This window comes from Nyctereutes procyonoides, unplaced genomic scaffold (genome assembly GCF_905146905.1).
Source record: "Nyctereutes procyonoides isolate TBG_1078 unplaced genomic scaffold, NYPRO_anot_genome, whole genome shotgun sequence".
In the NCBI taxonomy this organism is placed as follows: Eukaryota; Metazoa; Chordata; class Mammalia; order Carnivora; family Canidae; genus Nyctereutes; species Nyctereutes procyonoides.
Window position 1 is genome coordinate 61,457,955 of NW_026575133.1, and position 12,980 is coordinate 61,470,934.

A 12,980-nucleotide genomic window follows, 5' to 3' on the forward strand; every position below is an offset into this window, starting at 1 on the left:
TTCTCTTCATCTCCTCATATGCACCATGGTCATCTGCCCCAGGGCCTTTGAATGTATATCTCTTATTCCTTGGATATTCATACCCATTCCTTGTTCTTGCTTCCTTTACCAATAACTCATTTTTGTGGAAAATCTCAGGATAACTCTTATAAACCTGAAGGCCTTCATTTTCTGCTATGAAAAAATGTTTCTTTTTTTAAAAAAACATTTTATTTTTTTTATTTGACAGAGGGAGAGAGAATTTTAGCGCATGAGCAGGTGGGGAGGGGCAGAGGGAGAGGAAGAAGCAGGCTCCCCGCTGAGCGCCCCCCAAAAATGTTTTCTTCTTATGGAAAACAATTGGAACCAAAGTGTCTATTGTCTGTTTTTCTTAAGCAAGTTATACCAAGATCTGTGATTCCCTTCCCCAGAAGAGAAAATATAATACCCTCAGAGTGTCTTGTTTAGATCCATTCTTTTGTTTCATAAGAATGTCTTGTTCAGAGACAAGTGTTCAAAAACAAATGTTTTTGTTTTCTTTTGTTTAGAGATTACACTTGCCTGCCTTTTTATATTATTAGAAAAAACGGGAGAAATTTGTTCCTTGGCATCCTGGATAAGGCAAGAGAATAAAGATTGATTTTCACCAAAGGCTGGCAATTTCAATTCTTAGAGAAGGTAATAAAAAGAATCAAAATGCCTTTCCCGTTCCTTTATACAGTGGCCCACCAGCACTGGAGAGGTATGGGCACTTGCAGTGATGTCCAGAATCTTAAAGATGTTGGAAGAATCCCACCTTTAGACAGAGAGCTAGAAGCATTGAGTGTAGTATTTTTTTTTTTTTTTTGAGAGACCATAAAGGGGACAGTAAAGCCTTTTGACTCATCTTTCTCTCTGGGCCCTGATACTTACATCATGTTATATTGAAAACAAAAAACAAAATGATGCCTCAACTGGCAGGTCTTAAGGATACTTCTACTCATCCTTTGGAACTTAGGTAAAATGTCATTTCTTTGAGCAAATCTTTCCTGAGGTCACAGAGGAGATCAGTTCCTTCATTGCGTGCTCCCACAGCTTGCACTGGTTTTACCGCAGAATAACCATTCCATTTGTGGTTATGATATGGTGAGATTATTTGATTGGTATTTGACTTCTCTGTTGGGATGTTAACTCCAAGGGAACAGAAACCACACCCACATGGATCACCACTGTACTTCAGAGGTCTCTGCAGTGTTGGCTTGTGCTGGGTGTTTGATAAATATTGGTTGAATGAATAAATAGAGTGAATGAATGTAAGAGTGGAGAAAGTCTTTCATTTATTATTTATCTATCCATTTAGTAGTCTTGGAAATATAGAATCATAACCTGAAAATTTATACTTCAACATTTTTTATTCAAATTTTGGGGAAATTTCCTAAAGAGAGAAAATAGCATTAAAATAGAGCCAATTTCTGGGATGCCTGCGTGGCTCGGTGGGTTGGGTGTCCGACTTGATCTCAACTCAGGTCTTGAGCTCAGGGTCCTGAGTTCAAGACCTGTGTTGGGCTCCATGTTGGTCATGGAGCCCACTTAAAAAAATAGAGTAGAGACAATATCTTTGTGGATATAAAATACAATTATTCAAAGGTTCTCTTCCTGCTGACTTTGCTTTCTGAGATATTAAGAGTGCTGAGCTCTTTATGTATGAGAATGTGTGTGTGTTTCATGCAGTCCTTCCCAGATCCATCTACAGTATGGCCTGGGTTTGGTGACTGTGGTGGCTGTTTGCAAAATCTGCTGTTCTCTGTTTTTTTGTTTTTTTTTTTTCCCTCTCTCTCTCCCTGTGAGGCACAGTTCCTGTATTCACAATGACTCACTTTCTCCAGGTGCTGCTACTGCTTCCCAGCAGGTCACGGTTATTGCCACTTGGCCTGATTTTGTGCTCTTAATGTTCCTTTTGTGGATCTTGTTCTATCTCTGCTCTTTGCATGACAAACGCCTGCTCGGCTGGCCTCCCTTGAAAAAGCAGGCTGCCATAAGCATGACAGCAGGACTTCCGAACAAGCTGCCTTCCAGACTGATGCTGAAGATCCTTGCCCTTCCATCTGTTTTAGGGAAGAAAAGACAAATTTAAACCTGACCTTGAATTCCTAAGTGTCATTTGGGAAGTAAACAAAATGACTCCGTGTTTTTGCAGCACATTAACTCTCCCACTAATACCACTCAGTGCTCTCTAACAGGCAATTTTCGTAACGAGCTTTTACATCATCCTGTCCAGCTTTGCACTTCTACCCCATTTATCTTGCACCCAGCCCCCGACCTATATGGTGAAGAACCCACTTTGGCTAGTTTTAAACTGTACCTTCCCTCCTGTTTCTGACCATTATTCCTGGGTCCCTTCCCTCTTAAAAAACCTCTTTTGCTACCCCCCCCGACCCTCCCCCCCCCCCCATACCTGCTTTTGTTATTTTTGCACTAAACAGCTTCCCTCTTCTGGAGATCCTCTTTGTCTTTTGCTTCTGCTGCTTTCATCTGTGCTGGGTAAATTAATTTCCTCAGCGACCAGTTCAGCTGCTGGAACCTCACTTTCTGTGTAGAATCCACTGGCTGCTGCCCCTGCTGGGCGCCACCCAGTCCCACCAACCAGGATGATGCAGACAGCTGTGGGGTCAAATTTGTTTTATGTTTCTTCCCAGAAATTTTAGTTAAGACAAAACCCAACCTTCCTAGGAGTTGACACAGTTTGGAACAAACAAGTTTTCAGGATGAGTAAATTTGAAATGTTCACTGTACAATGAATGATGACAGATGATCTGTCATTTTATTTTTATTTTACAAAATATTTATTTATTTATTTATTTATTCATGAGAGACACAGAGAGAGGCAAAGACATAGGCAGAGGGAGAAGCAGACTCCCTACGGGGATCCCGTTGAGGGACTCTATCCCAGGACCCTGAGCCAAAGGCAGATGCTCAACCACTGAGACACCCAGATGCCCCTGCCATTTTACTTTTAGAACAAGAAGTCCAGTGTTTCAAATTTCAATGTGCATGTTCTACATTTATATGAAAATGTTAATTTGGGGCAGCCTGGGTGGCTCAGCGGTTTAGCGCTGCCTTCTGCCTAGGTCGTGATCCTGGAGACCTGGGATCGAGTCCCACATTGGGCTCCATGCATGGAGCCTGCTTCTCCCTCTGCCTGTGTCTCTTGCCTCTCTCTCTCTCTCTCTCTCTCTCTGTGTGTGTGTGTGTGTGTCTCTCATGAATGAATAAATAAAATATTAAAAAACAAAACAAAAAAGAAAATGTTAATTGTTAGGAAAATTTTTTGTTTGCCATTTTTATAGAGAGGTGACATTATATTTATATTATTATGGTTGTTTAAACACTTGCTTGATCACCTAGATGTTGAAGGTCCATCCCGATATAGCCTCATCTATGATCTGTTAGTTGCTCCTGCGGACCTGGGTGTCCTCTTTGACTCTTCTACTCCTGTATTGACTAAAGCATGTGAATTTAGCACTATTCTCTTTATTTCACCACTTAGTTACATCCTTCTTTGCACTTTCCTCTTCTGTTATCATTGCCATATCTTCAGGGAATCTCAAAATTGAGATTGTTTTGTTACAACTTGTAACAAGCAGAATCAGTACCTGAGTAGAGGCTATTTTGTTACCTGGTGATACGCCTTAATTCTTGTCATTCTGGTTTGATAAGTAATCAGTCTGAGGCTGCCCACTCTTTCAGCCAAGGCATGGGTCTCATGAATTTTTTGTCAAATTGCTCCATTGCAGAGAGGTAGGAACCAGGATGTCATTTTTCTTTTCCTGCTGTGGAATTTTCAATTACCATATAAAATTAAGCACGTACCCATTAAAATCATCCACCACATAGCTTTTTAATTTGACTGTGAACTACCATTTTCAAATGCATAATGACATATTTTCACAGAATCATGGATTATGATTAATCCCCTCTCCTTTAAATTCAGGGACAGCTTAGTTGTGAAAAACAGAATGGGGGCTGTCTGTAAGTCTTAGTCTAAGGTCCTCTAGATGTAATTAACATTCAAGTCTACTTTCCAATATCCTTTAGATTGTGGAAGCTGCTAGCATTTTGGAGCATTTCGTTTGCATTCAGTGAGTTTACAGCTACAGAGAAACTGCAAATTTTTTACCCTTTAATCAATCCTGCATATTTTAGATTCCTCTGGAGAATTAATTAAATATTCAGTTATTTTAAAACTTGATCGTTGAGGGGGAAATTGTGATTAAATAACACTCTTGCTATAAGAGACACTCAAAAACTTCGGTCTAGAATATATCATGTAGGAGGAGGTGTAACAAGCAGTCTCTCACCTTCAGGTTTCTGAGTTTTCCCAGATGTCTCTTGTGCTCATTTTTTCCATGGTAATTATATTAGTGTTTGAGAAAGAATGATCTGGTAGTGAAGATCTAGAGATAGATTTGGCATGATGACATCGTCTGAGAGTGGAGACTTTACAGATGACACTTACAGTCTGACTCTTCAAGATGTTGCTCTGTGACCTCTGCCGATGGCTATTTTTTTCAATGCCATAGTTTGGATCTGCTGAATGTTACACTGTTGGATAAAGGCTAGTGATCTGGGGGAAGAAATAGAACCCTGGTACCCTCCTGGATTAGACTAGTGAACTTTTCTATAGAAAAAAAATCTATGTAAAAAAGTATCTGTGTACAGAAATGCTTAGAATTTTCTCATCTTATTTGATATCATAGATCTGTATTACTTTCCCCAGGTAATTCTTTAGAGAAAGAGACAGGTGTGTGTGTACATTAATTTGGTTTATTTTTTTTAAAGATTTTATTTATTTATTCATGAGAGACACACAGAGGGAGAGAGGCAGAGACACAGGCAGAGGGAGAAGCAGGCTCCACGCAGGGAGCCCGATATGGGACTGGATCCCGGGTCTCCAGGATCACGCCCTGGGCAGAAGGCAGTGCCAAACCGCTGAGCCACCCGGGCTGCCCCCATTAATTTGGTTTAAAATGCATAATTTTAATACTAATAGGATGCTAAGCATGTACCCATCTGTGTATTTATTGAACATTATAAATAAATATACTTATTTAAGTTATGTAGACTTAGGAAAAACTTGTAGTTGATTTCATGTGCTTGCCCACACATATTGGTTCCTGCCTAAAAATGTGATTTGGCAACAATAACAGCTCAGATTTTAGGATTTTTATTCTGTCAGATTCTGGACTAACTGCTTTGAATACTTATCCCATTTTATCCTCACACACTTCTAAAACCCATTTTACAACTGAGCAAACACGTTTGGCCTCATGAGGGTTCCCCATGACTGCTTTAATGAGGAAGAAGCGTTTTGAGCTAGACTTAGTGTTCTGAACCCCTGGCTGGCAGGAGTCAGAAGTGTATTGTGCAATTTGAGCCCATGCAGGCTGGCCTGAAGGAGTGATGAAAGTTAGTCCTTCCCCAGGGAGGAACTCTGAGCAGTCCCTATTTTTTATCTTTTAAGTCTGGAAAGGAGAATGACCTGATGTAACATTTTACACATTACAATCAATGAGTAATAGTTTGGTTGATGACAGGTTTTACTGAAGACCTTAGTTAGACATGGTCTCCCACACAACTTTGCTCTGACCAAGGACTCAATTTATAGTGAATCAACAAAGGCAATGGGTTCATACTCAGTTATTTGTTGATCTTGACATGTTCCCTCCAACCAGAAGCAGCTGGCTCTATAGAAAAACCTACTGAAGATTAACTTACGGTGCTAGCTGGCACATAGGTACATTGCAAAGTACTCTATGCAAGTTTTCAACTTTATGCTCTTGGACCAATTTATGGTGCTTTTCCTGGTTAGAGTACACGAACCTTAGAACCAAGGAATATAAATAACTACACTTAACAACCAATGCAGAATTTTTGCTTCTATTCATGTGACCCTGGGTCCCGTTGGTTAGGACCTCAAACACTCAAGGGTTGAATGTGATTGTAGGGAAACAAAACAATAGTCCCACTGAATTGGAAATTGTGATTATGAGCAGCCAGCAGCCACCGCACCTGCAAGACCACAGGATGGTAACAAACCCGCTGAGACTAGTCAACCTCAATCTAGCACAGGGGGTTACAACCAGCCCAGCCTAGGATATGGACAGAGTAACTACAGTTATCCCCAGGTACCTGGGAGCTACCCCATGCAGCCAGTCACAGCACCACCATCTTATCCTCCTACCAGCTACTCCTCTACACAGCCGACTAGTTATGATCAGAGCAGTTACTCTCAGCAGAACACCTATGGGCAGCCGAGCAGCTATGGACAGCAGAGTAGCTATGGTCAACAAAGCAGCTATGGGTAGCAGCCACCCACTAGTTATCCCCCCCAAACTGGATCCTACAGCCAGGCTCCAAGTCAATATAGCCAACAGAGCAGCAGCTACGGGCAGCAGAGTTCATTCCGACAGGACCACCCCAGTAGCATGGGTGTTTATGGGCAGGAGTCTGGAGGATTTTCCGGACCAGGAGAGAACCAGAGCATGAGTGGCCCTGATAACCGGGGCAGGGGAAGAGGGGGATTTGATTGTGGAGGCATGAGCAGAGGTGGGCGGGGAGGAGGATGCGGTGGAATGGGCGCTGGAGAGCGAGGTGGCTTCAATAAGCCTGGTGGACCCATGGATGAAGGACCAGATCTTGATCTAGGCCCACCTGTAGATCCAGATGAAGACTCTGACAACAGTGCAATTTATGTGCAAGGCTTAAATGACAATGTGACTCTAGATGATCTGGCTGACTTCTTTAAGCGGTGTGGAGTTGTTAAGATGAACAAGAGAACCGGACAACCCATGATCCATATCTACTTGGACAAGGAAACAGGAAAGCCCAAAGGTGATGCTACAGTATCCTATGAAGACCCACCAACTGCCAAGGCTGCTGTGGAGTGGTTTGATGGGAAAGATATTCAAGGAAGCAAACTTAAGATTTCTCTTGCTCAGAAGAAACCTCCAATGAACAGCACGCGGGGTGGTATGCCTCCCCGTGAGGGCAGAGGGATGCCACCGCCACTCCGTGGAGGTCCAGGGGGCCCAGGAGGTCCTGGGGGCCCCCATGGGTCGCATGGGAGGCCTTGGAGGAGACAGAGGTGGCTTTCCCCCAAGAAGACCCCGGGGTTCCGGAGGGAACCCATCTGGAGGAGGAAACGTCCAGCACCGAGCTGGGGCCTGGCAGTGCCCCAATCCGGGGTGTGGAAACCAGAACTTCGCCTGGAGAACAGGATGCAACCAGTGTAAGACCCCGAAGCCTGAAGGCTTCCTTCCACCACCCTTCCCGCCCCGGGCGGTGACCGTGGCAGAGGAGGCCCTGGTGGCATGCGGGGAGGAAGAGGTGGCCTCATGGACCGCGGTGGTCCCGGTGGGATGTTCAGAGGTGGCCGCGGTGGAGACAGAGGGGGCTTCCGTGGTGGCCGGGGCATGGAACGAGGTGGCTTTGGCGGAGGAAGACGAGGCAGGCGGTCCTGGTGGGCCCCCTGGGCCTTTGATGGAACAGATGGGAGGAAGAAGAGGCGGGCGTGCAGGACCTGGAAAAATGGATAAAGGCGAGCACCGTCAGGAGCGCAGGGACCGGCCCTACTAGACGCAGAGACCCCGCAGAGCTGCCTTGACTACCAGATTTATTTTTTAAACCAGAAAATGTTTTAAATTTATAATTCCATATTTATAATGTTGGCCACAACATTATGATTATTCCTTGTCTGTACTTTAGTATTTTTCACCATTTGTGAAGAAACATTAAAACAAGTTAAATGGTAGTGTGCCGAGTTTTTTTTTTCCTTCTTTTAAAGGTGGTTGACTAAAGACTAAACAATGGGAACCCCTTGTGAGCATGCTGAGTATCATTGTGGAGAACCAAGAGGGCCTCTAACTGTAACAATGTTCATGGTTGTGATGTTTGTTTGTTTGTTTTAAAATAAAATTCCAAATGTTTATAAACAAAAAAAAAAAAAGGAAATTGTGATTATGACCTGACCATTTTGATCTCCTCCTGCCATTGCAATAGAAGGCTTTGATGTTGATACCCATCTTGATCCTAAGTGTCAAGATGAAGGTGACCTGTGGTTGTGACATCGAGGTGATGTTCTGGGGTAATTCCTCCTTCTTTTGTAGCCAGAGGTAAAGTTGAATGGAGTGCTACTGCAATTGCCTAGAGGCAGGAACCCCAAACCCAGATCCCTCTGAAATTTAAAAGATTTGAATGACTTTACCAGGAAACAAAGCCCTGAACAGCAAATTGTAGCCAGGACCCAATGACCACGTAGACTGATACAATGTCGTTGTGGATACAATGACTATGGATTTCTTCCTAGTTGAATTTCCTTCTTTGTGGTGAATGTGTAAGAACATCTCTTGCTGTCTGACTTCTCCCCCTTTAAACTCAGAACCTGATAGATTTGAGTTAAACAGATCCCTGCATGTTTCCTTTTTCTCTCCTCTGCCTTCCCAACATGGTAGCAGTAGAGCTATTCATGTTATAATTTGTCATTGGTTTCTGGATACTGAGATGTGATTATGATAGAACAAGAGGTCTTGACATTGAGAGAGCCTGGATTTAAAATGGTGTGAGAACCAGTGCCCTGTCTTCCTTTTGGGAGAGGGTTTGTGAGCTTTTGACTATATAAGGGTGGTTGCATTTTGTTAGGTAGGAACTTTGGGGGAAACTTAATTAGAGAAAGAATAATCTAGGCGAAGCTGACAGCCAAAGACATGAACTGGAATAGATGTTTGTCATTTTTCTGGCTTCCCAGCACTCAAATCTGCTTCTAATTTGGAGGAAATCTCCATGGGAGGCAGAGCCCTGTCTTCAACAAAAGATGAAGAAGATAAGATACTCCCTCTCTGCCTCCTCTGGCAACTATGAAATGGGCATGTGTCCTAGATGTAGCCATTCAAATGCTCCCAGTAGGGAATTAGACTCAAGTGAAACAAGATGCAGAGATCTCTTAAAATTTACCTCATGGTGAATGGATGGATACTAGCATCTTGGGCAGCCTGGGTGGCTCAGCAGTTTGGCACTGCCTTCAGCCCAGGGCGTGATCCTGGAGACTCCGAATCAAGTCCCACGTCAGGCTCCCTGCATGGAGCCTGCTTCTCACTCTGTGTCTCTGTCTCTTTCTCTCTCTCTCTCTCTCTCTCTCTTGGTCTTTCATGAGTAAATAAATAAAAACTTAAAAAAAAAAGATACTAGTATCTAGTATTGAGTGACAGCAGAGTCTAGTTGTGTATGATCCAGCAGTAGTGGTGGCAGCAATTTATGTAGTGACAACCTAACAAGACAATTTCTGTGCCATAAGTTTGCCCATAGTTTGGAGCAACTTAATTTCCATTCATTTTTTCCACCTGGTTCTACTGTTGCTTCTCTGAACTTTCCAATAACCTTTCAATAGATTTCTTTTCTGCTTTAAGTTTCCCCAAGAACACTGGCTGTAGGGATGCCTAGGTGGCTCAGTGGTTGAGCATCTGCCTTTGGCTCAGGGCATGATCCTGGGGTCTTGGGTTGGGCCCCACATTGGGCTCCCCGCAGGGAGCCTGCTTCTCCCTCTACCTATGTGTCTGCCTTTCTGTCTGTGTCTCTCATGAACAAATAATTAAAATCTTAAAATAAAAAAAAAGAGCACTGACTGGTAGAGGTATATATTATTATCCCATCTTCAGCTAAGAACTTGGGTCATTGAGAAGTCATATTACTTGGCCAGTGGTCACACAGGAAATATTAGAGCTGAAATTTGAATTCGCATCTGCTTGATGGCAAGCTTGTATCCGGAGCCACCACTCTGGTTAGTTAAAAATAGAAAATGCTACAAGACCGGCTTATTAGAATTTTTAGACACTTCTTAGGTTAAGGACACAGAGAATTGAAATGGTAGGTTGCCACCAAGTGTTTAGGCCACTGCTAGGAAAAAATCAAGTTGTGCTGATGAACTAAAGAAGATGCCTGTGCCATTGCTTCAACATATAAGCCCTGCAGAAGTTCGTTACTAGTATAGGTCTGTGATTGTCTTTCTAGAGAGTCTAGTTTGGTGATGCCTCCTACCACTTCTCTGCTGGCCAACAACCTACCTCTTTTCCAAGCATTCTGCTATTACCTCACTTCCTTTAAAACTAGCCCCCTGTGGGGGTGCCTGGGTGGCCCCCCTTTTTGAGCATCTGAATCTTGATCTCAGCTCAGGTCTTGATCTCAGGGTTGTGAGTTCAAGCCCCACACTGGACTCCATGCTGCTGGGTGTGGAGCCTATTTAAAAAAAAAAAAAAAGAAAAAAGGAAAGAAAAACCACCAAAAACAACAAAACAAAACAAACTAGCTCCCCATGTCGTCCCATCACAGATCTTTCCTTTTTTGAAAGGAATTTTAGGCAATTATTTTCTTTTTTTTTTTAAATTTTTTTTAAATTTATTTATGATAGTCACAGAGAGAGAGAGAGGGGCAGAGACACAGGCAGAGGGAGAAGCAGGCTCCATGCACCGGGAGCCCGATGTGGGATTCGATCCCGGGTCTCCAGGATCGCGCCCTGGGCCAAAGGCAGGCGCCAAACCACTGCGCCATCCAGGGATCCCCTAGGCAATTATTTTCTATAAAAAAAATAGAATTCTACTCTTTTATGAAGGGCTTTTCTAATCCAAAGGACTGGAAAAATGCTCATTTGGTTCTTGGTGAAGTCTGACCTTTGAAAGCTTCCTGAGAAGATGGCTCATGGTTCCCCCGAGGAGATGTTTCACTCTCTGGCAGGTTTTTTTCATTACAGGCATTAAGTAAAAATTTCTCTGTCCTTAATTTCACCTCAATTTATTCCTTCTCCTGCTCAGTAATGACTCTGACTGTTGTTTACACTCTGTGGACACTTTCCAATGATAGTCACGTCTTCTCTTGGTGGCTACTCAGCAGAGCTGGACATTTTAGAACCCTTTAATCATTTCTTTTCGTATGTCAGTCCCTTTGCCCTCTGAATCAGATTTGTGCTCTCCTCTTAACTTCCTTAAGTTTCAGCCCAATTGGATATATGATTAGCATATAGATTTTTCCTACTTCTGGCAAGGATTTTGCAAATGGTTGCAAAAAGAAGCTATACGCTTTTTAGAAGACCCATGTTCTAACCCCCTAAACTCCACGATTGCATGGACCAATATCCTTCCTTAACTGTCCTTCAATACCAAGTTCGTTGCTGCTAATGGGGAGTTAATCATAGGGCTTTGATACAAAAATTCGGATGGAGTTTGTATTTTGCACAGCTCTTCTGCCTCAGGCTGTGAATCTCAAATGATAAAGTAGAACCACAGATTTCACTTATCTTCTTGTGCTCATCTTCAGGCTATGTCACTTATCTTCACATTGATTGTGGAATGCTTTAAATATATCTGCGGTGGCTTATTGCTCTTTTAATAACCAACGCTCTTTTGTAACAGGTATCTTTCTTGCCAGGGAGAGCTCCTGTGATCCTGAAACTCCGATCTCCTCCAGGATCTAAAGTTAATTTTTTGCAGCTGTCTTGTTATCCAGCATTGTCCTTTGTTTTGCTTTAAGGCTGCCACACAGGCATATCTATCAAGCACTGTACAGTTTAACTGCCTATAAAGATTGAGCCTACGCTATTTACTTATTGGATTGGTAAATACTGGCAATCGGGATAACAGTTTTTCCGTTCCAGTAGCGGTACAGGTGGCACATTTCCTGCCAGCTTCGAAAATGCCAGTGAGCTGTTTGATATGCTTATACTATATCTATTTTAGGAAGAAATTTGAAGTCAGTGAATGAAAAGTGAAAGCTTGCTTCATGTTGGTAGAGTAATTGCCACCTAGTTAGTTAACATTTGATCCTTAAGAGTTTGATTTGATCAGAAATGTGTGCCTGACTAGACTAAACATTATTCTTCACTGGTTGGCTTTTTAAAAAAGATTCTATGTATTTATTCATTGAAGACACACAAAGAGAGACAGAGACAAAGGCAGAGGGAGAAACAGGCTCCCTTTGGGGACCCTGATGCAGAACTTGATTCCACGACCCTGGGATCATGACCTGAGCCTAAGGCAGATGTTCAACCACTGAGCCATCCAGGCGTCCCCACTGGGTGGCTTTTTTATTGTCAATTTGGAACTGAGCGAATTCCTCAACTTTCACTAGAAAGGACCTGCCTTGGGTGGGAAAAGCATTTACTCTACCTCAATCTCTCTAATTGACCCTTAGAGACGAGAGGTCCTAAGACACATAAGAGTGAAAGATTGGTAACTAAATTTCTGAGATGTCTCTTCTCAGTCTTTGTGCTGTTGTTGGCAGTGATGGAGAGTCTTCAAATGCCCTGTGGTCTCCCCACAGTCAGAATCGGGGGTTACCTTCAATTGTCAGGACTGTGACCATACCCTTTTCTCACACTATTGAGAAAGCCTACCAGAGGAGTGAGTGAGAATGATATTATTTTAGGAAAAATTCAAATTCCTTTAACTCAATCAAAATTTAGAAACTTGGGAGCTTTGTATGTTATTAATAAATCAATTGTGACAAGAAACATGAGGAGAGCCAGCAAGGAGATGAGGTGACTTTCCCAGGCTCCCGTGTCAGGACTTCAAGGGTGAAACAGCAATGTTCTCTCAGCTGGTTGGACCAGAAGGGAATATTTAGGAGAATGAAGGAGAGAGGTTTTCTCTAGTTTCCTTCCTATATTGAAGATAACTAGCTATTTTTATTTTATAAAAGTTAGTCTTCCAAAGTACCCATATCTTCTTTTCCTTTCTTTTTATCCTATTCTTTGAGAGATCTCCAGTCATCTATTCAAAACAATAGGAAAGGAGGGTAAGATTACTACTAAGAATGTTTTCCTTGAAACATTACATCTGGCTGTGGTTTTGTAATCCGATAAGCAGATTTTTAGCCTTCTGGCAAGGTTTAGAGAGTATCTGACAGGCCTCTCTGTGAATTCAATTATGTAAACAGTTTCATAAGAGAAAGCTTTGCCATGAAGCAATATTATAGGTTTT

General features: G+C 42.6%; 1 pseudogene; it reads left to right on the forward strand.

The window, feature by feature from the left end:
- The first annotated feature begins 675 nt into the window (after positions 1-675).
- On the forward strand, positions 676-7,593 carry LOC129523214 (RNA-binding protein EWS-like; annotated as a pseudogene).
- The last annotated feature ends 5,387 nt before the right edge of the window (positions 7,594-12,980 follow it).